Source organism: Oncorhynchus keta, chromosome 22 (genome assembly GCF_023373465.1).
Source record: "Oncorhynchus keta strain PuntledgeMale-10-30-2019 chromosome 22, Oket_V2, whole genome shotgun sequence".
NCBI classification, from domain to species: Eukaryota; Metazoa; Chordata; class Actinopteri; order Salmoniformes; family Salmonidae; genus Oncorhynchus; species Oncorhynchus keta.
The window spans coordinates 48,841,640-48,868,122 of record NC_068442.1 but is presented as its reverse complement, the minus strand read 5'-3'; the positions used below and the strand labels follow the sequence as shown (position 1 = coordinate 48,868,122).

At 45.3% G+C, this 26,483-nt stretch overlaps 1 pseudogene; it reads right to left on the bottom strand.

Moving 5' to 3' along the window:
- Positions 1-2,982: 2,982 nt before the first annotated feature.
- Positions 2,983-26,483, bottom strand: LOC118400699 (uncharacterized; annotated as a pseudogene).

Here is a 26,483-nt window from a genome sequence, read left to right as displayed (position 1 = left end):
GCAGTGAGTTCAGGAGGATGAAGACATATAGGCCATGCCTAAGGAGAAGGGCACCAGGATGACACAGAGCCAGTTCAGGCCCAGGATTGGCAGTAGCACCAACAACGCTTTCACAGCAGTCCTGAGAGAAAGCAAACACAAGCCACTTGACACAAAATCAAGGACTGGGCACCCTGCTAGGAGACACAGTTTCCCCATTACCCACCCAACCCAAGCATCTCACACTGAAACTCCCCGTCCATCACTCCCTAATTCTGTTTACGATGAAATTAACTTCCAGTTCAGGTGGCCGCTAAAACGCACCAGCTGTGGGGTGGGCAAGGGCTCTAGTTTATTCAGCGGAGGAATGTGTTTTAGTTACCGCCCGGACTGCCATCGGGAGTCAACGCCAACATACCCCTCCACAGAGTTCCTATTGTGACCCGTGCAGCCGAGTTGCAGGAATAACGTTTCTGCGTTGAAATGATTTCCCCTCTGATCGATAGTCAACAGCACTTCAGGGAATAGATAATATACTGTATTTACCGTAGGTATCATTCAAACTCATGTCACAAAATCAAAATGGCAACAAGGTGTTAAGTGACAACGACCAGTCTATAAAAATGATAGAAGCAGCCTTGGACAGAGTACACTCATATTTCACTGTATTATATACAGTGAAACAAAACAACGCAGGAAAAAACACCAACCCTTACACACTATCCACTAAGCCTACATTTTAAAAGATATCAAATATTCTGTAGAAGGATGGAGCAAATACTGGAACAGAACTGGGACACCAAATTCTATTTGATCGGAATGCTCAAATACTAGATGTTTTCAAATACCTAGGTTAAAATGCATGGGAGTGTATTTGAGTTTTTCAAAATACTTTCACAACTCTATTTCCAAATGCATAAAAATATTGAACTACTTGTCTTTTCAACAAACAAAAAAAACTCTATATATATAGATATATATGAATACTTACTTTAAATGTATGTGAAAGTAACTGTCTAAGTATTGTAACAGCAGTAATAGTAATGGTAGTGAAATGGTGCCCCTGTGTGGTGACTACCTGATCTGCACGTAGGCCAGTTCCACAGGACCGCCGTCCATCATGGGCAGCATTATAGACCTCCTCTTCAACGTGGAGATGGTAATGACCACCACACAGGTCAGAACCATGATGTTTACATGACCAGAGAACACAAATAAACGTTATGTTAGTGCCTGAGAAATACTATGGGAATGTTGGGGGAATAATATCCGAAAATGGTTGCAGGGTACTTTGGGTAATGGTTGAGTGTTCACCATAATGGTGAAGGTGATGGGAGGGACCTGAGAATTCTCAGATGACCCCGTTGTGCACACGGAGCCAACAATGGCCATCAGCAGAATACTTCCTTAAGGCAGAGGCGATGGTGACTGTAGTGGCTTAACACTTAGTACTTATTTATGTAATGGGAAAGACTCTGAATTACAAGCAATTGAACTGGAGCTTCACATTTACTCAAACGAGTTAGTACCAGAATAACATAGAACAACACTGCGCATGACCATGGGTGCTCCATCCTTAAAGGGGACATCAGTAATTAACAGAAAATAACAGTGACTATCAGCACTGGCAGACCTGGGAGGGAGAGAGAAATCAATACTTCATGAGTGTATACATATACAGTAGCAGTCAAATTTTTGGACACACCTACTCATTCAAGGCTTTTTCTTCATGTTTACTATTTTCTACGCTGTAGAATAATAGTGAAGACATCACAACTATGAAATAACACATATGGAACCATGTAGTAAACAAAAAAGTGTTAAATCAAAATATATTTTAGATTCTTCAAATTAGCCACCCTTTGCCTTGATGACAGCTTTACACACTCTTGGCATTCTCTCAACCAGCTTCATGAGGAATGCTTTTCCAATAGTCTTGAAGGAGTTCCCACATATGCTGAGTACTTGTTGGCTGCTTTACCTTCACTCCGCAGTCCAACTTATCCCGAACCATCTCAATTGGGTTGAGGTTGGGTGATTGTGGAGGCCAGGTCATCTGATGCAGCACACATCTACACAGCCTGGAGGTGGGTTTTGGGTCATGTTGAAAAACAAATGATAGTCCCACTAAGAACAAACCAGATGAGATGGCGTATGGCTGCAGAATGCTGTGGTAGCCATGCTGGTTAAGTGTGCTTTGAATTCTAAATAAATCACTGATAGTGTCACCAGCAAAGTACCCCCTACACCATCACACCTCCTCCTCCATGCTTCATGGTGGGAACTACACATGCTGAAATCATCCGTTCACCTACTTTGCGTCTCACAGACACAGCAGTTGAAATCAAAAATCTCAGATTTGGACTATTCAGATCAAAGGACAGATTTCCACCGGTCTAACGTCCATTGCTCATCGGCCCAAGCAAGTCTCTTCTTCTTATTGGTGTCCTTTAGTAGTGGTTTCTTTGCAGAAATTTTGACTGACCTTCATGTCTTAAACTAATGATGGACTGTCGTTTGTCTTTGCTAATTTGAGCTGTTCTTTCCATAATATGGACTTTGTCTTTTACCAAATAGGGCAATCTTCTGTATACCACCCCTACCTTGTCACAAAACAACTGATGGGCTCAAACGCATTAAGGAATGAAATTCCACAAATGAACTTTTAACAAGGCACACCCGTCAATTGAAATGCATTCCTGATGACTACTTCATGAAGCTGGTTGAGAGAATGCCAAGACTGTGCAAAGCTGTCAACAATGCAAAGGGTGACTACTTGGAAGAATCTCAAATATAAAATCTATATATTTGTTTACACTTTTTTGGTTACTACATGATTTCATAAGTGTTATTTCATAGTTTTGATGTCTTCACTATTATTCAACAACATAGAAAATAGTAAAAGTAAAGAAAAACCCTTGAATGAGTAGGTGTGTCCAAACTTTTGACTGGTAGTGTACATCAACTTCTTAGTAAGTAAAGAAGCAACTGCTACAATCTGAGCATATTTAAAACCACAAACATTTTATTTTATTTTACCTTCATTTAACAAGGCAAGTCAATTGAGAACATATTCTTATTTTCAATGACGGCCTAAGAACAGTGGGTTAACTGCCCTTTTCACATATTTCCTAAATGGGATTTTCTGGTTGTAAACTGGTCATACTGTATAACCAGAATACAACAAACTGATTAAAGACGTATTTTCACGACAACATCAAGACGTCATGAAAAATACACATTTTCCTTGTTATCTGGTCACAACAAGTATTTACTTTTACAACCCGTCTACACGTGGGATCGTACCATAAGAGATAAAGATGCTCAAAGTTGACTTATTGTTGCCCACCATACCATGAGACATCCATGTTTTCATCACTGAAAAAAATATACAAAAGGTTGAGTCATATCATTAGGAAGCTTACAAAAACAGGGTTGTCATAATAAAAATAATAAAAACATTTTTTAGGCTATAACGTAAAATTGTAAAAAAATGCACAAACTCAGATTTTTCATTCATGTTCAGACGTTCTAGCTTAGGCCCTATTCACATGAAGTGTTTTTGTTGTGCCTGCCATTGGTTGAGACAAAGCATACATTTAAATATCTGATAAATGTACTAAAATGTGAATAAAGTAGAAATGTCAACTTTCAAAGATGGTTAGAGGTCCACACATCAAACAATGGTGAGTTGAGTGTGAATATTCATTATTATAAATTAAACTGTCAATCCTCCATAAGAAATAAATCAATCCATCAAATGTACTTATGAAGCACTTTTACATCAGCCGATGTCAGAAAGTGCTGAACAGAAACCCAGCCTAAAACACCAAACAGCAAACAATGCAGGTGTAGAAGCACGGTGGCTAGGAAAAACTCCATAGAAGGCAAGAACCTAGAGAGGAACCAGGCTATGAGGGGTGGCCTCTTCTGGCTGTGCCTGGTGGAGATAACAGAACATGGCCAAGATGTTCAAATGTTCATCGATGACCAGCAGGGTCAAATATTAATAATCACAATGGTTGTAGAGGGTGCAGCAGGTCAGCACCTCAAGAGTAAATGGTAGTTGGCTTTTCTTAGCCAAGCATTCAGAGGTCAAAACAACAGTAGAGAGAGAGTTGAACAGCAGGTCCGGGACACGGTAGCATGTCCGGTGAACAGATCAGGGTTACATAGCCGCAGGCAGAACAGTTGAAACTGGAGCAGCAGCACAACCAGGTGGCCAGGATACAGTTGCAGAGGGAGGTGTTTAGTCCCAGGGTCCTTAGCTTAGTGATGAGCTTTGAGGGTACTATGGTGTTGAACGCTGAGCTGTTGTCAATGAACAGCATTCTCACATGGGTGTTCCTTTTGTCCAGTTGGGAAAGGGCAGTGTGGAGTGCGATTGAGATTGTGTCATTTGTGGATCTGCTAGGGCAGTATGCGAATTGGAGTGGGTCTAGGGTTTCTGGGATAATGGTGTTGATGTGAGCCATGACCACCCTTTCAAAGCACCTCATGGCTACATACATGAGTGCTACGGAGCGGTAATCATTTAGGCAGGTTACCTACGGATGTGAGTGCTACAGGTCTGTAGTCATTTAGGCAGGTTACCTTCGCTTCCTTGGGCACAAGGACTATTGTGGTCTGCTTGAAACACGTAGGTATTACAGACTCGGTCAGGCAGAAGTTGAAAATGTCAGTGAAGACACTTGCCAGTTGGTCGCTAATCCGTCTGGCCCGATGCTTTGTGAATGTTGACCTGTTTAAAAGGTCTTGCTCACGTGCAAGCTTCAGTGTTGCTTGACTGGAAGCGAGCATGAAAAACATTTAAATCCACAATATTTATTCCACGGGACAAACTAGATCCAGGGTAATGACTGTGGAAATAGCTCCGAAAGCCTTTTGGAGTGGGTCTGTGGAATTTCCATGTGAATATTGAAGTCACCAAAATGTTGAATATGGTCTGCCATGACTACAAGGTCCGATAGGAATTCAGGGAACTCAGTGAGAAATGCTGTATAAGGCCCAGGAGGCCTGTAAACACTAGCTATAAAAAGTGATTGAAAAATCTGCATAGAATTCATGACTGGAAGCTCAATGGACAGAAAGTAATTTTCTCTTCTTTAAATTGACATTTGCTGTTGTAAATGTTAGCAACACCTCCACCTTTGCTGGATGTGCGGGGGAATGTAGTCACTGGTGTAACCAGGAGGAGCCATGTTTCAGTCAGGCCAATCACATCAAGGTTATGATCAGTGATTAGTTCATTGACTATAACTGTCTTGGACGTGAGGGATCTAACATTAAGTAGCCATATTTTGAGTTGTGTGATATCACAATCTCTTTCAATAATAACGAATGGGTTTTTTTTTTATTCCAGTGAGATTGCTAAAGCGAACACCGCCATGTTTAGTTTTGCCCGACCTAGATCAAGGGCACAGACACGGTCTCAATGGTGATAGCAGAGCTACACGGACTGCTGGGAACGTTTTATATCGAATGTCTATAAGGCTTAGGCAATCTAATTAAATATACATTTAAGTTGCAAAGGCACAAGCTACATGTCCAGATATGGAATTCTGACGTTACTTTTTGAGTAATTTATCTTAAACGTTAAAGTTTCCACCTACCCAAGGTTGAGTAAATGGATGGTGTCCAAAGTTTGTGCGTTTTCTTCAGCCTTCGAAGATGATTTAAATATTTATAAATTTGTCCTCCTGCGCCACATTTTTCTAAACATAAACAGGTTCATGGCGTTGTTTGTAACCCTGAAATAATCTTCGTTCAATGTACATTTCATAGACTTGAGGGAACCTCAAGTGAAATCGGCATTTATGAAGTGATGCAGAACCTGGGAGCGGGAGAGGAGTAATGTACGGGGGTTTCTAGTGCTCGACAGAGAGACATAATGATCTTTACTTACTACTGTAGCTATTGCACAAATATCCATACATTTCAGGATACTAAAAAACACATTTATGGAGTCCAGGAGAAAAAGATAAACACAAGTAGAGAAATATTAATGTATTGTCCTCGCTCGTAATGTGACATCGATTGTGAGGTATCAAAATCTTTACCAAGAGACAAAAAAAGTCTCATGAATGAGAAGCCAAAAATGACTTTGTGCAAGGTTAAGTGAATATAGTTGACGCACTGATAGCCTCCCAAGGATAGCCTGACCATAACACCTCTAACCGCTTTGAGTGAGCTACAGTAAGTTGTGCCTTCACCTCCATATGTTTTAATGCAACAATATGAAAAACAGACGCTTACACATAAAAGGAACCAAGAATGAGAAGATCTAACCAAAACGGCAAACAAATCCACTGCGGTACAATTTAATTACCAAGTACTTTACAATCTAATTAAATCTTTAATGGCCCAAATAAAGCATGGTCCTTCTGTGGCTCAGTTGGTAGAGCATGGCGCTTGTAACGCCAGGGTAGTGGGTTCGATTCCCGGGACCACCCATACGTAGAATGTATGCACACATGACTGTAAGTCGCTTTGGATAAAAGCGTCAGCTAAATGGCATATATTTTATATATATTATTATATATATATATATAACAGGGAACCTTGGGTTTTAGTACAATTGAATAGACCGTTGAAGTAAACATTCTCACTGTAGGTTCTTTCTATCAATGGCATTGAACCAGTATCTCTTTTTTTTTACATTGATCATCTGGGTCATGTTCATTAGGGTACACCTTAGCAAAATGTTTTGCAACAGAAACCAAAAAAACAAGTGTTCCTTATTGGACAAGTTCAGATCTCACTACTTCCCCATTTACCAGTTTTTTTTTTTTTTGCAGTTACATCCCTACAGAAACACGACTCGGATCAGCTCATCGCGCCTCAAACCCATCACACATCATCATCGTCAGACGAAGAAGAGAGAGAATAAACTATCTTAGGGGCTCCTCTGTTCATTCTTCACTCACTGAAGCCACCATGGGCCCCTCCTTCACCAGACTCATTTCTACTAAGCTTTTTCTCTGAACCAAAATACCCTGTCTTCTCCTCCTTATGTCCCTGGGGGTTGAAGACGTTACTCGGGGACTGCAGGGCAGCGTGGAGCTCATCCCGGGCCGCCATGACGGTCTGCACGCAGGGCAGACGGAGGCTGAAGTTGTTGGCGCCACTGGGGAGGCTGTTGATGACCTCGTCGATGGTCTTGTACGAGAAGACAGTTTCTCGGCAGGCGATGAGGCTGGTGTCACTTTACCTGGGCACGGAAACAACATTCTTTATATAATATATTACATTTATAGACACACACACGCATCCAACTTACTGGTCATTTCATCTGTCTGGGTCCCTACAGTCCACAAAAATCATCATCTTTCTCTTGTCTCCTTCCTTTGAAGGTTACTGGTTGATAAGAATATATAATTGCTCAAACCTTTCCAGCACCTAAGTTGAAGTCACAATGAAATAAATACAAGGAAAATAAGGTATATAAGTCAGTTACATCTTAGACAATGGCCTTTATGTTTTGGGGGTAATACTGAGGAAACCTGTCGCCTTTTCTCTCCTAGTCCAAACAAGGTACTTGGGAGGGAGAGAGCAGATGGGATCAGTATCAGACTATTTGACTGAAGTGAGGAGCGAGATTCCCCAAAAGGCTGGAGTGTCGGTCTTCTCACCCGCTTCAATTTCACTCCAGTAGCGCTCACGGTCACCAGCTCAGGGCATTCCCGGCCCAGCATGCATTTGTGGTCCACTTGTGTGCTGCTAATAGCCCTTTGATTTAGTTACTGTCACGAAGTTCACGAAATATCTTCATAAAGAAACTGATAAAACACACAGAGCAAGAGATGGAGCGTGGTGATGTGTCCACAACTAAAGAGCCATTGTGGGTTCTGAAAATACACGTATCCTGAAAGCATGATGGTGTACTTCCTACGTGGACATGCTAACGGAAAGGAACGAGGTGGGTAGCCAAGTGTCATTGAATAAATACTTTTTTTGCACAAAACTATTTGACCTCTTATTAATTTTTATTTTATTTTTTTAACTTGTGTTGATTTACATTCTACTATCTATATATAATAGGCTAACAATGATTTTGGCCCACTAGGCCTGGCATTTCCCACTTTCAAGGTGCTTTGTGTTTTGATAGGGTTATCCCCCTCCCAAACAACCATTAGGCTACACTACACCTACAGAACGATAAGAAGGGTAGAATAGAAGGGTGTTTAGCACCCCCAGTGGCTGTGGAAGCGTAGAGAGGGTTCTCCCCACTGCTGGCCTCTAACATCGTATGAGAGCCTGACGCCACAGACTCTGACCAAACTCGCGTTACAAATTTATTTTTAAAAATTAAAAGCACAGCGCATAATAAAAGGAATTTTCCCGTTTCATTTTTACAGCCTATATGCCCACTTTGTTGACTATAATGATTTAATAGAACAAAATGTCTAAAATGCTGCCAAGCCCAGTGTCCCTGCCAGCTTAGTGTGTTGTGTTCGCAAATGCATTTCTTTGTAGGCTATAGCCTTGAAATAGGTTAATAATAGGTTAATAATATAGCCCAAATAATTAGGTTCCCTGTCTGGCTCCTGACCCATTTAGAGTGTTTATATGCTGTTTAATGACATGTAGTCTATTTATAGTGTTTATATGCTGTTTAATATGACATGTGACCTATTTATAGTGTTTATATGCTGTTTAATGACATGTAGTCTATTTATAGTGTTTATATGCTGTTTAATATGACATGTGACCTATTTATAGTGTTTATATGCTGTTTAATGACATGTAGTATATTTATAGTGTTTATATGCTGTTTAATGACATGTAGTCTATTTATAGTGTTTATATGCTGTTTAATATGACATGTAGTCTATTTATAGTGTTTATATGCTGTTTAATATGACATGTAGTCTATTTCAAATAATGTGCTCTTCTCATATTCACTGTTTCATGTTTATTCAAATACTTTTCTTTCCATTCATATGGTTCAGTTTCAATACTTCAAAACCAAAATGGTAGGTTCAGGTAGTCACAAAAATAGATGGACGATGGTTAAATTGTGATTTTAACGAATGGAGCAAATTTGGAGCGGAAGTTGTTTTTTTACTTCCTTTGAGCGAGGAGCGGTTTGGAAAAGACTGGGGTGAGATTTCCAACCACGAGGTTCACATACTCTGATCAGAGAGAGCGAGAGCTAAGTGGAACTGCCTGCTGGCCAGACTGAGTACGTCGGAGGGCGAGTGAGAGAGAGAGAGCAGCTGCCTGATTGCTAGACTCTGATTATCTCGGACGGCGAGAAAGAGAGGAGTGGAGCTGCCCGACGGCCAGACTGTGAGAGTACCTCGGAGGACGAGAGAGAGCAAAGTGGAGCTGCCCGATGGCCAGACTGTGAGAGTACCTTGGAGGACGAGAGAGAGAGAGAGCAGAGTGGAGCTGCCCGATGGCCAGACTGTGAGAGTACCTCGGAGGACGAGAGAGAGAGAGAGAGTGCGGAGCTGCCCGATGGCCAGACTGTGAGAGTACCTCGGAGGACGAGAGAGAGAGAGAGTGGAGCTGCCCGATGGCCAGACTGTGAGAGTACCTCGGAGGACGAGAGAGAGAGAGAGAGAGAGCGGAGCTGCCCGATGGCCAGACTGTGAGAGTACCTCGGAGGACGAGAGAGAGAGAGAGAGAGAGCGGAGCTGCCCGATGGCCAGACTGTGAGAGTACCTCGAGAGAGAGAGAGAGAGCGGAGATGGCCAGACTGTGAGAGTACCTCGGAGGACGAGAGAGAGAGAGAGAGCGGAGCTGCCCGATGGCCAGACTGTGAGAGTACCTCGGAGGACGAGAGAGAGAGAGAGAGAGAGCGGAGCTGCCCGATGGCCAGACTGTGAGAGTACCTCGGAGGACGAGAGAGAGAGAGAGAGAGCGGAGCTGCCCGATGGCCAGACTGTGAGAGTACCTCGGAGGACGAGAGAGAGAGAGAGAGAGCAGAGCGGAGCTGCCCGATGGCCAGACTGTGAGAGTACCTCGGAGGACGAGAGAGAGAGAGAGAGCAGAGTGGAGCTGCCCGATGGCCAGACTGTGAGAGTACCTCGGAGGACGAGAGAGAGAGAGAGAGAGCAGAGTGGAGCTGCCCGATGGCCAGACTGTGAGAGTACCTCGGAGGGAGAGAGAGAGAGAGAGCAGAGTGGAGCTGCCCGACGGCCAGACTGTGAGAGTACCTCGGAGGACGAGAGAGAGAGAGAGCAGAGTGGAGCTGCCCGATGGCCAGACTGTGAGAGTACCTCGGAGGACGAGAGAGAGAGAGAGAGAGAGAGCAGAGTGGAGCTGCCCGATGGCCAGACTGTGAGAGTACCTCGGAGGACGAGAGAGAGAGAGCAGAGTGGAGCTGCCCGATGGCCAGACTGTGAGAGTACCTCGGAGGACGAGAGAGAGAGAGAGCAGAGTGGAGCTGCCCGATGGCCAGACTGTGAGAGTACCTCGGAGGACGAGAGAGAGAGAGAGCAGAGTGGAGCTGCCCGATGGCCAGACTGTGAGAGTACCTCGGAGGACGAGAGAGAGAGAGAGCAGAGTGGAGCTGCCCGATGGCCAGACTGTGAGAGTACCTCGGAGGACGAGAGAGAGAGAGAGCAGAGTGGAGCTGCCCGATGGCCAGACTGTGAGAGTACCTCGGAGGACGAGAGAGAGAGAGCAGAGTGGAGCTGCCCGATGGCCAGACTGTGAGAGTACCTCGGAGGACGAGAGAGAGAGCAGAGTGGAGCTGCCCGATGGCCAGACTGTGAGAGTACCTCGGAGGACGCGAGAGAGAGCAGAGTGGAGCTGCCCGATGGCCAGACTGTGAGAGTACCTCGGAGGACGAGAGAGAGAGAGAGCAGAGTGGAGCTGCCCGATGGCCAGACTGTGAGAGTACCTCGGAGGACGAGAGAGAGAGAGCAGAGTGGAGCTGCCCGATGGCCAGACTGTGAGAGTACCTCGGAGGACGAGAGAGAGAGAGCAGAGTGGAGCTGCCCGATGGCCAGACTGTGAGAGTACCTCGGAGGACGAGAGAGAGAGAGCAGAGTGGAGCTGCCCGATGGCCAGACTGTGAGAGTACCTCGGAGGACGAGAGAGAGAGAGCAGAGTGGAGCTGCCCGATGGCCAGACTGTGAGAGTACCTCGGAGGACGAGAGAGAGAGAGCAGAGTGGAGCTGCCCGATGGCCAGACTGTGAGAGTACCTCGGAGGACGAGAGAGAGAGAGAGAGAGCAGAGTGGAGCTGCCCGATGGCCAGACTGTGAGAGTACCTCGGAGGACGAGAGAGAGAGAGAGAGAGAGCAGAGTGGAGCTGCCCGATGGCCAGACTGTGAGAGTACCTCGGAGGACGAGAGAGAGAGAGAGAGAGAGCAGAGTGGAGCTGCCCGATGGCCAGACTGTGAGAGTACCTCGGAGGACGAGAGAGAGAGAGAGCAGAGTGGAGCTGCCCGATGGCCAGACTGTGAGAGTACCTCGGAGGACGAGAGAGAGAGAGAGCAGAGTGGAGCTGCCCGATGGCCAGACTGTGAGAGTACCTCGGAGGACGAGAGAGAGAGAGCAGAGTGGAGCTGCCCGACGGCCAGACTGTGAGAGTACCCCGGAGGACGAGAGAGAGAGAGAGCAGAGTGGAGCTGCCCGACGGCCAGACTGTGAGAGTACCTCGGAGGACGAGAGAGAGAGAGCAGAGTGGAGCTGCCCGATGGCCAGACTGTGAGAGTACCTCGGAGGACGAGAGAGAGAGCAGAGTGGAGCTGCCTGATGGCCAGACTGTGAGAGTACCTCGGAGGACGAGAGAGAGAGCAGAGTGGAGCTGCCCGATGCCCAGACTGTGAGAGTACCTCGGAGGACGAGAGAGAGAGAGCAGAGTGGAGCTGCCCGATGGCCAGACTGTGAGAGTACCTCGGAGGACGAGAGAGAGAGAGAGCAGAGTGGAGCTGCCCTGATGGCCAGACTGTGAGAGTACCTCGGAGGACGAGAGAGAGAGAGCAGAGTGGAGCTGCCCGATGGCCAGACTGTGAGAGTACCTCGGAGGATGAGAGAGAGAGAGAGCAGAGTGGAGCTGCCCGATGGCCAGACTGTGAGAGTACCTCGGAGGACGAGAGAGAGAGAGCAGAGTGGAGCTGCCCGATGGCCAGACTGTGAGAGTACCTCGGAGGACGAGAGAGAGAGAGAGAGAGCAGAGTGGAGCTGCCCGATGGCCAGACTGTGAGAGTACCTCGGAGGACGAGAGAGAGAGCAGAGTGGAGCTGCCTGATGGCCAGACTGTGAGAGTACCTCGGAGGACGAGAGAGAGAGAGCAGAGTGGAGCTGCCCGATGCCCAGACTGTGAGAGTACCTCGGAAGACGAGAGAGAGAGAGCAGAGTGGAGCTGCCCGATGCCCAGACTGTGAGAGTACCTCGGAGGACGAGAGAGAGAGCTGCCCGATGCCCAGACTGTGAGAGTACCTCGGAGGACGAGAGAGAGAGCAGAGTGGAGCTGCCCGACGGCCAGACTGTGAGAGTACCTCGGAGGACGAGAGAGAGAGCAGAGTGGAGCTGCCCGATGGCCTTGTTGAGCTGGAACAGTTTGGCTGCAGTGTTCTTCACTCTGTGCAGGTGTGACGGATCAAGGTCCTCACCGTTCCTCTCCTTCATCCCTCTCCTGTACACACACACACAACCTTACAGTTGATGTTATTGGAAAATGGTGCCTTTCTAAGGGGATACAATATACTTTATTGTCCATTTAGGACTAAATTCATTTTATGAAGCCACCATACAAATACACACAAATACAGTGCCTTGCGAAAGTATTCGGCCCCCTTGAACTTTGCGACCTTTTGCCACATTTCAGGCTTCAAACATAAAGATATAAAACTGTATTTTTTTGTGAAGAATCAACAACAAGTGGGACACAAACATGAAGTGGAACGACATTTATTGGATATTTCAAACTTTCTTAACAAATCAAAAACTGAAAAATTGGGCGTGCAAAATTATTCAGCCCCTTTAGTTTCAGTGCAGCAAACTCTCTCCAGAAGTTCAGTGAGGATCTCTGAATGATCCAATGTTGACCTAAATGACTAATGATGATAAATACAATCCAACTGTGTGTAATCAAGTCTCCGTATCAATTCAAGTTCAAGGGGGCCGAATACTTTCGCAAGGCACTGTAAAACACGCTTTCTATGCCTTTGGGCGGGCTGCCTCGGTGCCTATGGGCGGGCTGCCTCGGTCCAAAAGTTATTTTTAGACATTATCGGGATGGAATAACAAACAACTAAAACCAGATATATGCATGTAGAAAAGATCAAATGGACCTATATTGTTTTGAGAAGTAACAAATCACACAATTAAGAGATACAGTCTGGGAGAATATAAATGGAAAATTCCCAAAACAATGAATTTAGCTGTTTTTATTTGTATTATGTTTGAGCAAAATAACAGCATTAGCCATGGCAAAATGCAGAGAACTGCAGGAAACTCGCTTTAGAACGGCAACATTTTCTGTATAATTGGAGGAATTTGGCTTCAAAATGAAGAAATTAAAAAATAAAATACATCTACACTACGAAGATGAAGCCTCTAATTTTTTATTTTTTAATAAATAGCCAACGGGGCTCCACGTCACGCTCCACGTCACGCTCCACGTCACGTCCCCTGCCACCTAAGACCGTTTTCAATTCAATTCAGAGAAACCTTGCACTTCAAACCATTCAATATGGAAAAACACTGGAAAAAGATTATAATTAAGCGGTTTCCTCTGACAAACCTATTAAAGCCCTTCCTCCATCCACTACAGTGGTGCAGAAACACTCACAATCAAATAGTTTCACTGCAACGACATTATAAAACATATGACAATTTCAAGACTTGTGTCATTGTCATGAAAACCATGGCTCTACCATCTCTGGCCCACAGAGATTCAACGTGTCTGGTTTTTGTCCGTCCCTTCTGTTTGACGACAACGGGGAGTCGGGAGGGGAGTCTATTCCAGCCGATGATCAACACTGACAAAGGCCATAGTTTGTGCACAGCAGATAACGGCAAACAAGCACGTGAAAAGGTTCTGACGGACGGCATTTTCATTCAACGCATCTATTTACCTGAACGACTGGCCCAACGGGAGACCGTAGCGTTAAGGCCGACTAGAGCTTTTTAGTAGAGCTTTCCCTTTACCGAGCTGGCTGTGGGAGGGGCTACTAATCTGAAGAAAGACTGACAGGGTTGGCTGTGGGAGGGGCTACTAATCTGAAGAAAGACTGACAGGGTTGGCTGTGGGAGGGGCTACTAATCTGAAGAAAGACTGACAGGGTTGGCTGTGGGAGGGGCTACTAATCTGAAGAAAGACTGACAGGGTTGGCTGTGGGAGGGGCTACTAATCTGAAGAAAGACTGACAGGGTTGGCTGTGGGAGGGGCTACTAATCTGAAGAAAGACTGACAGGGTTGGCTGTGGGAGGGGCTACTAATCTGAAGAAAGACTGACAGGGTTGGCTGTGGGAGGGGCTACTAATCTGAAGAAAGACTGACAGGGTTGGCTGTGGGAGGGGCTACTAATCTGAAGAAAGACTGACAGGGTTGGCTGTGGGAGGGGCTACTAATCTGAAGAAAGACTGACAGGGTTGGCTGTGGGAGGGGCTACTAATCTGAAGAAAGACTGACAGGGCTGGCTGTGGGAGGGGCTACTAATCTGAAGAAAGACTGACAGGGTTGGCTGTGGGAGGGGCTACTAATCTGAAGAAAGACTGACAGGGTTGGCTGTGGGAGGGGCTACTAATCTGAAGAAAGACTGACAGGGTTGGCTGTGGGAGGGGCTACTAATCTGAAGAAAGACTGACAGGGTTGGCTGTGGGAGGGGCTACTAATCTGAAGAAAGACTGACAGGGCTGGCTGTGGGAGGGGCTACTAATCTGAAGAAAGACTGACAGGGCTGGCTGTGGGAGGGGCTACTAATCTGATAAAAGACTGACAGGGCTGGCTGGGTTTGTGTTGCTCAGTGCTCACCGTCATGTGGCAGTGGATATAGAGAGGGCAGGACAGGTCGTGCATCTTCGACATGAGGCTCTGCAAAACCTGCCAGAAACACAGAGCATATGGTATCTTGTTGGAAGACTAATGGTTGATAAGAGAAAATTAGGAGGTGTTCTGAAGAAATAATATTGTAATGATATTCCAGATTATCTCCTATGCAAGTTATTGTTGCCATTCATGGCTTTAAAAATGTTTTTTTTTTTTTTTTTTTACATTACATTTCATTGATGATCCCTCTCAAAGTATATCAAAACAACTCCTATAGATAAATGGTGACTAGGTAGCGGAGTCCTGGGGTAGGTCGGCTACCACTCAGCATCTCCTTGGAGATAGTCAGGCCCTCCTCTGAAGAAAGAATGCACCCCTTACAGGGGTCCCCTAACTGAGACAGGACCACAGCTAGCTGGGGAAAAGAGGCTAGAGGGGGATCGCAAAAAAGAGAGAGAGAGAGAAAATAGAGAAAGATATAGAGATAGAGAGGAGAAAGAGAAAGCTCAGAAAGAGAGAGATGAAAGAGAAAGCAGTGGAAAGAGAAAGAGAGGAAGAGAGAGAGAAAGAGGAGAAAACCTGCCAGAAACACAGACCATATGGTATCTTGTTGGAAGACGAATGGTTGATAAGAGAAAAGAGAGGTGTTCTGAAGAAATACGGTATTGTAATGAAAGAGACAGTTATCTCCTATGCAAGTTATTGAGACATTCATGGCTTTAAAAATGTTTATTTTTTAAAATTTTTTTACATTACATTTCATTGATGATCCCTCTCAAAGTATATCAAAACAACTCCTATAGATAAATGGTGAGCGCTAGAGAGAGAGAGAGGGGAGCGCTAGAGAGAGAGAGAGACAGTGAGTGCGAGAGAGAGAGAGGGTAAGTGAGAGACCGATGTGGTGTGGTATCGTAGTGTTACCTTGCCTGTGGCCTCGGCCCACAGCTCGGTCACGTGGAGCCGCCAGGTAGCTGATGACCTGCAGGGCCGAGTCCAGACACTGACCACTGGGCCTTGTTCAACATGGACGAGATCGCAGAGTCACAGCCCTGGGGACCACACGGGAAATGGACATTAAATAAATAATTGGTTAATGAATTAAAACAATCTTTTTATTTTAATGTATTCTGAGTATTTGTGAAAGTGAAGCCATATTATATTTTTGCTATATTGTATTTACTTCGCCACTGTGGCCTTTTTTTTGTTAACCTTTACCTCCCTTATCTCACCTCATTTGCTCACATCGTATATAGACTTATTTTTCTACTGTATTATTGACTGTATGTTTGTTTTACTTCATGTGTAACTCTGTGTTGTTGTATGTGTCAAACTGCTTTGCTTTATCTTGGCCAGGTCGCAGTTGTAAATGAGAACTTGTTCTCAACTAGTCTACCTGGTTAAATAAAGGTGTTCTCAACTAGCCTACCTGGTTAAATAAAGGTGTTCTCAACTAGCCTACCTGTTTAAATAAAGGTGTTCTCAACTAGCCTACCTGTTTAAATAAAGGTGTTCTCAACTAGCCTACCTGGTTAAATAAAGGTGTTCTCAACTAGCCTACCTGTTTAAATAAAGGTGTTCTCAACTAGCCTACCTGGTTAAATAAAGGTGTTCTCAACTAGCCTACCTGTTTAAATAAAGGTGTTCTCAACTAGCCTACCTGTTTAAATAAAGGTGTTCTCAACTAGCCTACCTGGTTAAATAAAGGTGTTCTCAACTAGCCTACCTGTTTAAATAAAGGTGTTCTCAACTAGCCTACCTGGTTAAATAAAGGTGTTCTCAACTAGCCTACCTGGTTAAATAAAGGTGTTCTCAACTAGAACCTACCTGGTTAAATAAAGGTGTTCTCAACTAGCCTACCTGTTTAAACCGAGAAAGGTGTTCTCAACTAGCCTACCTGGTTAAATAAAGGTGTTCTCAACTATGGGGTTTGCCTACCTGGTTAAATAAAATAATTTGTTCTCAACTAGCCTACCTGGTTAAATAAAGGTGTTCTCAACTAGCCTACCTGGTTAAATAAAGGTGTTCTCAACTAGCCTACCTGGTTAAATAAAGGTGTTCTCAACTAGCCTACCTGTTTAAATAAAGGTGTTCTCAACTAGCCTACCTGTTTAAATAAAGGTGTTCTCAACTAGCCTACCTGGTTAAATAAAGGTGTTCTCAACTAGCCTACCTGTTTAAATAAAGGTGTTCTCAACTAGCCTACCTGTTTAAATAAAGGTGTTCTCAACTAGCCTACCTGTTTAAATAAAGGTGTTGCACAGCCAATCTAGCCTACCTGTTTAAATAAAGGCTGTTGTCAGGGTCTTGCCTACCTGGTTAAATAAAGGTGTTCTCAACTATGGCCTACCTGTTTAAATCAAAGGTGTTCTCAACTAGCCTACCTGGTTAAATAAAGGTAAAATAAAAAACAAAACAATATCCTGGACTTGGGGTCTTGAGGGTGGAGAAGGTTCTTGACTTGGGGTATGTTTAGTGCTGGTACTGGATTGGGTCTTTTTGTATATATTTATTTGACTCAAGGTTGAGAAGTTCCCCTTGTTTAACCCAGTTCTCTTGACATTTCCATACGAGCAGTGAAAGCCTCCCGTTCTCTTGACTTGGGGTCTTGTTTAACCAAAGCTAAAACCTGTCAATCAACAGATGTGAATTTTGATGGAGCCAGTAAGTTCTCTTGTGTCAAACTGAAAGGATTTTGTCTTCTCGTACCTTTGAGTTAAACCTGGATGACAAAATCTGAGACTTTTCTAGAATGTATTTGACTGTAATTCATTCTCATGAAATGATTTGCACTAAACCAGTCAAAGTACATATGTTGTGTCTTGTGCATATAACCTGGAATAATAATAATAATAATAATAATAATAATAATAATAATAATAATAATAATAATAATAATAATAATAATAATAATAATAATAATAATAATAATAATATAGAATAATATGCCATTTCCTGACAGACGTTTTATCTGAAAGTAGCCTCCCGACTTACAGTCATGTGCTGCATACATTCTCTTGATGGGTCTTGGTAACCTGGATGAGAAGCTGAACCCACATACCCTGGCGTTACCTGGATGAGAGCCATGCTCTACCAACTGAGCTACAGAAGGACCATATGAACTTGGGGTCTTGTTTAACCTGGATGAGAAGCTGAAAGTAGCCTCCTGTTCTCTTGACTTGGGGTCTTGTTTAACCTGGTGAGAAGCTGTCTGTATGTTGCACAGCCACATCCAGCTGCTACTCTACTGAATCATTTCAAGGCTCCGATGGGTGACAGGGTCTTTGTTCTACATTTATTCAATTCAAAACTTTATCTTGTTTAACCTGAGAAGCTGAAAGTAGGTTCTCTGGACTTGGGGTCTTGTTTAACCTGGATGAAATCACAATCTCTTTTTTCCAAGAGTACATTGGGGTCAGTAGTTTACCTGGATGAAACATGAAAAGCCTCCCATTCTCTTGACTTGGGGTCTTGTTTAACCTGGATGAAAAGCTGAAAGTAGCCTCCCGTTCTCTGACTTGGGGTCTTGTTTAACCTGGATGAGAAGCTGAAAGTAGCCTCCCGTTCTCTTGACTTGGGGTCTTGTTTAACCTGGATGAGAAGCTGAAAGTAGCCTCCCGTTCTCTTGACTTGGGGTCTTGTTTAACCTGGATGAGAAGCTGAAAGTAGCCTCCTGTTCTCCTGACTTGGGGTCTTGTTTAACCTGGATGAGAAGCTGAAAGTAGCCTCCCGTTCTCCTGACTTGGGGTCTTGTTTAACCTGGATGAGAAGCTGAAAGTAGCCTCCTGTTCTCTTGACTTGGGGTCTTGTTTAACCTGGATGAGAAGCTGAAAGTAGCCTCCCGTTCTCTTGACTTGGGGTCTTGTTTAACCTGGATGAGAAGCTGAAAGTAGCCTCCCGTTCTCTTGACTTGGGGTCTTGAGCTCCTCTGCATTAATGTAGAGCGTTCCGGTTCCAGGATCGACACTGGTCACCCAGTGCGTGGCGATGAACACGGCTCTCTGGATGGCTGAAGTGGCCTTCACCAGCTGGCTCTGTGCCTCAGCCTCAAACACTGGAACAGACAGAATAAATGAAAATCAGGTTAGTATTTCAAAAGGAGCAGGGAGAAAACCAGTGCCTTCAGAAAGTATTCATACCCCTTGACTTATTCCACATTTTGTTGCACGACAGCCTAAATTCAATTTTTTAATTTAATTTTTTAAAATATAGGTTTGTCCCCCTCTCACCCATCTCCACACAATACCCTATCATGACAACGTGAAAACATGTTTTTAGAGATGTATTGAGAATGAAATACAGAAATCTAATTTACATAAGTATTCATACCCCTTTGTTGTGACGCTCCAAATTGAGCTCAGGTGCATCCAATTTCCTTTCCTCATCCTTGACAAGTCACTACAACTTGGACTCCACTTGTGGCCAATTCAATTGTTTGGACAGGATTTAGAAATAACCGTTTGTCTATATAAAAAAAGGTCCCACAGTGGATGTCTGAGTAGAAACTGTACCATGAAGTTCAAGGAACTGACCGTAGATCTCAGAGATAGAATTGTGTTGACGAAAATATATGGGGAAGGTTATGAAACAATTTCTAGAGTGTTGAAAAGTTTCCGAGAGCACAGTGGTCTCAATCATTGGGAAGAAGATATGGAACTACCCAGACTCTGACTAGAGCTGGCTGTCCGACCAAACTAGGCAACAAAGACCTTGGTCAGGGAGGTGACCAAGAACCCAATGACCACTCTGATAGTTCCTTGGCTGAGACGGGATAACCGGGATAACCTGCCAGAAGGACAACAGTCTCTTCACCAATCTGGACTTTATGGGAGAGTGGCCTGACGGAAGCTCTGTCAAGTTGATTGTTGATCATTGCCAGACAAAACATTTTCCAAGTCTTGCCATAGGTTTAAGGAGGTAAGTAAAATCTAACTAGGCCACTGGGGAACACTCCATTTTGTCCTGGAAAGCAACAACGGTGTATATTTGTTTTAGGTTATTGTCTTGCTGAAAGGTGAATGTGTCTGTAGGAAAGCAGACAACCAGGTTATCCTCTAGGATTTTGCCTGTTCTTAGCTCTATTCCATACAAAAATGAAATAATAAAATCATCCAGAAAACTCCACAGTCCTTAAATCGATGACAAGCATACCCATACCATGATGCAGCCACCACCATGCTTGAAAATATGAAGTGTAGTCACAGCGTTGTATTCAGGGCATAAAATGTATTTCTTTGCCACATTATTTTACAGTATTAATTTAGTTCCTTATTACAAAAAGGATGTTTTTGGAATATTTTTTATTTTGTACAGGCATCCTTATTTAAACTCTGTCTATTATGTTAGTATTGTGGAGTAACTGCAATGTTGTTGATCCATCTTCAGTTTTCTCCTGACACAGTCATTAAAAACTCTGTTTTAACGTCACCATTGGCCTCGTGGTGAAATCCCTGAGTGGTTTCCTTCCTCTCTGGCAACTGAGTTAGGAAAGATGCCTGTATCTTTGTAGTGACAGGGTGATTGATACACCATCTAAATTGTAATTAATAACTCCACCATGCTCAAAGGGATATTCAATGCTTCCCACAGTTGTGTCAAGTTGGCTGGATATCCTTTGGGTGTGGAACCATTCTTGATAGACACGGGGGAACTGCGTGGAAAAACCCAGCAGCGTTGAAGTTCTCGCCTCAAACTGGTGCACCTGGCACCTACTACCACACCCTATTCAAAAGGCACGTAAATCTTTCGTCTTGCCCATTCACCCTCAGAATGTCTCCATTTAACCCGACTCCTCCCCTTTTATCTACACTGATTGAAGTGGATTTAACAAGCAACATCAATAAGGGATCATAGCTTTCACCTGGTCAGCTATGGTCACTCAGTGTATACTTCCATAAAAACATTTAAACTGGTACCTTCAGACGAGTCTTGCGGGCGTCCTAGACCAAAACAACCAACATGTACATGTTCATTAGAGTCTCACCCATCCACAGAGGAGTCATATTAGTTTGTAGGCCAAACCGTTTGGACGCTACAGACGTCCTTGTGAGGAGACTGATTTCCGTGATGTGTCAATGTGTGGCAAACACCGTTGTCGCGCCGACCACCTTCTACCACAGATGTGGTGGATTGAGCCGCAGCTCACGCACAAAAATGAAATAATGTCAAAAGCCCATTCCAGACTTACTGTTCTCCTGACTGGCAACGATTCAGGCCGTCATACAGGTCGGAGATGGTCATCACGGCCGTGTACACACAGCAGAGGTCAGCCTGTCTGCCATGCTCTCCTCGTGGCTATGACACTCGCGCAGCCGCCCTACCGTCTGACCAATCAGATCTTTGCATATCCCCGGCAGGACAGAGTCTGACGAGTTTGGGTGCAGAGGGTGGTTTGGCCACAACAGACGTGGAACATAACAAAGACAGACAAGTTAGGTGAAATATAACGGAGTCTCCATGTGACTATGAGGAAGTGATTTCCAACAGCTAACGATATACTGTCCTATATGTGGTAGTCTGTCTTTTTTTTTTTTACCAAAGTCCTTCCCTCACACACGCTGACCAGAGGACTGTGACAAGTTGCTATAATGAAGGCTCTGAATAGGGTGCACTTCATAGAGACGCCCTGAAATCCTCCTGCTCTTCAACAGGATTCTGCTCCTAAAAAAAAAATTAAAAACACATTACTAATGTGTCTTGGAATGAATCCCAAACGGTCTAAAGCAGTTCATGATGATTGACAGGCACCACGCACCAGCCACATCTCATTCAACTGTCCTATCTTCTCAGAGCAGATGGAGGAGAGGACAGGCATACAGAGAGAACCACAGACACGCCTGCCAAGTTTCATTTGGCCTCCTCTCCGTCAGCAACCAGGCCCATAAACATGGCCGACAAGGAAAATAATGATAAAGGGTAAATAGTATCCTGAAGGTTTGCGGGCAGCGGAGGTTGGAGAAAACATAGGTACATAGAACTCTAGGAGCTACACGCATTAAATTATGAAAACAGAGGCTGGGTGAAGAAATTAGTGAAAAATTATTGTGTGGTTATTTCATATTGAGGAAGAAGATATCCACAGATTGAACTTCCAGGGCGTGCCAAGTAGTAAATAAAACTGTGGAAATATCAACATTAGTGCGTTTCAAATGTTTGACTTTTCTTGAGGTCACCTCAAAAACAGGGTTTTTCAACATTCATCATGTTCGATTTCGTTCCAACTTCTGTCACATTTGTGCTTGGGGTCAATCGAGGACAGAGACACTGAAAAGAGGAGAGACTAGGTCTGTGTCCCCAAAGTACACTACTTGCCACTTGGAGGGAATAGGGTGCCACTTGGAGGGAATAGGGTGCCACTTGGAGGGAATAGGGTGCTATTTGGGGGAGACACTAGAAATGTACCTTCTCCGTGAAAAGGAGGCGGCGGTTGAGGAGGCAGATATATCTTGCTCCCACTCATCATTGGGGTCGTAAAACACGTCGTCATCTTCAGAGGCGCTGCTGTCCCCCTGGGGAGGGAGAAAACATTTTAATTAACCCCCGGTCATGTATTCAGCTTCATGAGAAACGACAGGAACGGCCCCCTTTCATGCACAAATAAGTGTTTTGTAAATTAGATGAGCACTGGTAAAATCCACAGAGGACTGACATACTGTTCTTACTGCGAGCGGGAGACTGACGGGAGACGGACGGGGCGGGAGAACGCAGTATAAATCTCTCAGCTAACCAGCTGTCCAAATGGCTTCATATATGATATATATATATCATATATATATGATTACTGTAACTAAACTGTATGAAAAAAAACATGATTACTGTAACTAATTTGTATAACACAACATGATTGAGATAGACGACATTCACACTACAATAAATACAGCTCTTTAAAGTCATATGTATTAGTGGTATGAAACGACTGTTACTGACCTGGTCGAGTTCCCTCACGACGGCCAGGTTGTCACTGACCTGGTCGAGTTCCCTCACGACGGCCAGGTTGTCACTGACCTGGTCGAGTTCCCTCACGACGGCCAGGTTGTCACTGACCTGGTCGAGTTCCCTCACGACGGCCAGGTTGTCACTGACCTGGTCGAGTTCCCTCACGACGGCCAGGTTGTCACTGACCTGGTCGAGTTCCCTCACGGGCGGGCCAGGTTATCACTGACCTGGTCGAGTTCCCTCACGGGCGAGCCAGGTTGTCACTGACCTGGTCGAGTTCCCTCACGGGCAGGCCAGGTTATCACTGACCTGGTCGAGTTCCCTCACGGGCGAGCCAGGTTGTCACTGACCTGGTCGAGTTCCCTCAGGGGCGGGACAGGTTGTCACTGACCTGGTCGAGTTCCCTCGGGGGCGGGCCAGGTTGTCACTGACCTGGTCGAGTTCCCTCAGGGGCGGGCCAGGTTGTTACTGACCTGGTCGAGTTCCCTCACGGGCGAGCCAGGTTGTCACTGATCCGGTCGAGTTCCCTCACGGGCGGGACAGGTTGTTACTGACCTGGTCGAGTTCACTCACGGGCGGGACAGGTTGTCACTGACCTGGTCGAGTTCCCTCGGGGGCGGGCCAGGTTGTTACTGACCTGGTCGAGTTCCCTCAGGGGCGGGCCAGGTTGTCACTGACCTGGTCGAGTTCCCTCGGGGGCGGGCCAGGTTGTCACTGACCTGATCGAGTTCCCTCGGGGGCGGGCCAGGTTGTTACTGACCTGGTCGAGTTCCCTCAGGGGCGGGCCAGGTTGTCACTGACCTGGTCGAGTTCCCTCGGGGGCGGGCCAGGTTGTTACTGACCTGGTCGAGTTCCCTCGGGGGCGGGCCAGGTTGTCACTGACCTGGTCGAGTTCCCTCGGGGGCGGGCCAGGTTGTTACTGACCTGGTCGAGTTCCCTCAGGGGCGGGCCAGGTTGTCACTGACCTGGTCGAGTTCCCTCAGGGGCGGGCCAGGTTGTTACTGACCTGGTCGAGTTCCCTCACGGGCGAGCCAGGTTGTCACTGATCCGGTCGAGTTCCCTCACTGGCGGGCCAGGTTGTTACTGACCTGGTCGAGTTCCCTCACGGGCGAGCCAGGTTGTCACTGACCTGGTCGAGTTCCCTCATGGGCGAGCCAGGTTGTCACTGATCTGGTCGAGTTCCCTCACGGGCGGGCCAGGTTATCACTGACCGTTTTCTCATGAATTACGACCCAGAAGATTAAAATCCCTAACAATGGTGTACTGTTTCTCGGAGTCCGGCTTTCTTTCAACGGCAGTTTCCTCTGCATCTCCTCGAGGTCTTTGTCGATCTTCCACTTCTCTGCCTCGAGGGCCTCCACCACCTTGGCCTGCCGGACACCGTGGTTGGCCATGGCCCGCCGTGCGGCCGGGGCCTCCATATGGAGGTGGAGACGTGTCCACCTCCTGCTCCAGCTCCACCTTGGCCGACTGCAGCTCCTCCATCTTGGAGGCTACCTGCTGCTGGTCCATCTCCCAATGCCGCTTCCTCTCTACACTGCACCGTTGTACAGTGTAAACTACTGCTTGCCAAACAATGGTCTTTTGCTAAATTTTATTAAAAGGACAACTACAACCTCCCAAAAATTCAGGCGGAATTTATCAAGACAAAAGTGGTGTTCTAATGTGGTTTAAGCACTACTGTGGACTTGGCTGTTCAAATGTTTGTAGTTTTTCCCATGAAAATATAAATAAAATCAGATGAGTGAAATACTGAAAAAGAAAAAAAACTGGGAAAATGGAATTTACCCAAAATAATTTAACTGATATTATAGGGCTGTAAACTGTAGACTGACTGTTCAAAATCGCTAACAATAATACCCTTTCCTTCTGTAGAATGAGCAGAAAGGTTTTATTTCCTCCCTCGCCAAACAGTCAATGTAAATATGATATTGTAACATTGAAGTGTAATTATTTGTGTAGGTCATTGTCGGCTACTTGCTCAGCCCACAAATTAAAACATACCATTTGAAAATATGTTTTTGACGCAAGACAAGACGTACAAGACGCAAGACAAGACAAGACGCAAGACAAGACGTACAAGACGCAAGACAAGACGTACAAGACGCAAGACAAGACGTACAAGACGCAAGACAAGACGTACAAGACGCAAGACAAGACGCAAGACAATACGTACAAGACAATACATACAAGACTCAAGACAAGACGTACAAGACGCAGGACAGTGGTGTCAGAGACCAGGTTGACAAATGTCTTGCCGTTTTCCATGGGAGTGATGCCGACCTCACCGTTTACATTGGAAACGACACTGAAAAGGACGTTGGTTAGTCAATTCATAACAAAACTGAAACATGTAAGAATGACAAAAGAGTACTGGAATGGGGGAGTTTCCTATATGAATGTTTTTTTTTAAAAGCAGCAACAAGTGAGACAACCAGGAGTCATTAGAAGGCTAAACGAGGCTATGGTTTTTGAGGTGGTGGTGGGTCCGTCCTTCTCACCAGTGGTGGTCGGCGATAAGGGACCCACAGTTGGATGTCGTGGGGGGACTTGGACTTGTGCTGGCCGACCTCGGTCTGTCCCTCCTTAATCATGTATAACAACATCACCGACAGCTGTGGGTCCTCGTTCAGGTTCACCAAGTTGGGTAGTCGGTTGTCCACAGCAAACGTGACGTCCGCTTCCTGATGGGGAGAAGAGAGGGAAGCAGATGAATTTAGGAGGGGAAATGATATTCTGAAATGTGCCAAAGGAATGTGGAAGGTAGGTCGATACAGTAGAGTGAAACACTGATTATGAAGATAAAGGTCGCTTTTAGTTCGGTTATAAGCTGACCTGTAATTCTTCGGTTTCCTCACGTTTGTGTTTCTCTGCCAGCTCCAGCTTCTCTCTCCACGCACTGACAAGAGGTGAAGGAATCAGATTCAAGTTGAGTACTGCAGTTGTAGTATTTTTTGTCACATAGCCTCCCCGGGACAAGATGTGTGCAGATTTTATGGTTGTCACCTGTGAGCCTCGGCCATCTCCCTCTCCTGCTGCGTCAGCTGGCTCTTCAGAGCCAAGACCTCCTGCTGGAAGAGGCCCATCTTCTCCGGCTCGTTGCCATGAGAGCTCATCTGAGCCGCCCGTAACTTCTCTACCTCAGCTTTCAGCTCGAGTAACAAAGACACACACAAATTACATTGTTAAATTGCTGCTAAAACATAAGAAAAAAAAAAGTTAGGTGCCATTTTGTATGAGCTTTTGTCACATCACATGTATGGCTGTCAAACAGTAACCTACATTTTTGATTCCAGTGGAGGCTGGTGGGAGGAGCTATAGGAGGATGTGCTCATTGTAATGGACTGGAATAAATACAACGGAGTCAAACAGGGTTCCCATACGTTTGACACAGTTCCATTTAAGCAATTACAAATGAGCCCGTCCTCCTATACCTCCTCCCACCAGCCTCCTCTGTTTAATACACATATAGTAGTACTAAAACCATAAAAAAGGTAGATGGTCACAACCTCTGCACCGTTTCCTCTTCCCGTGTAAAATAGAGCCTTTGCAAGAGCTCCCCCTAGCGCCAAAAGAACAGGAAATGTGGAGTAGCAATTTCCTTTGAATAATACCTTCAT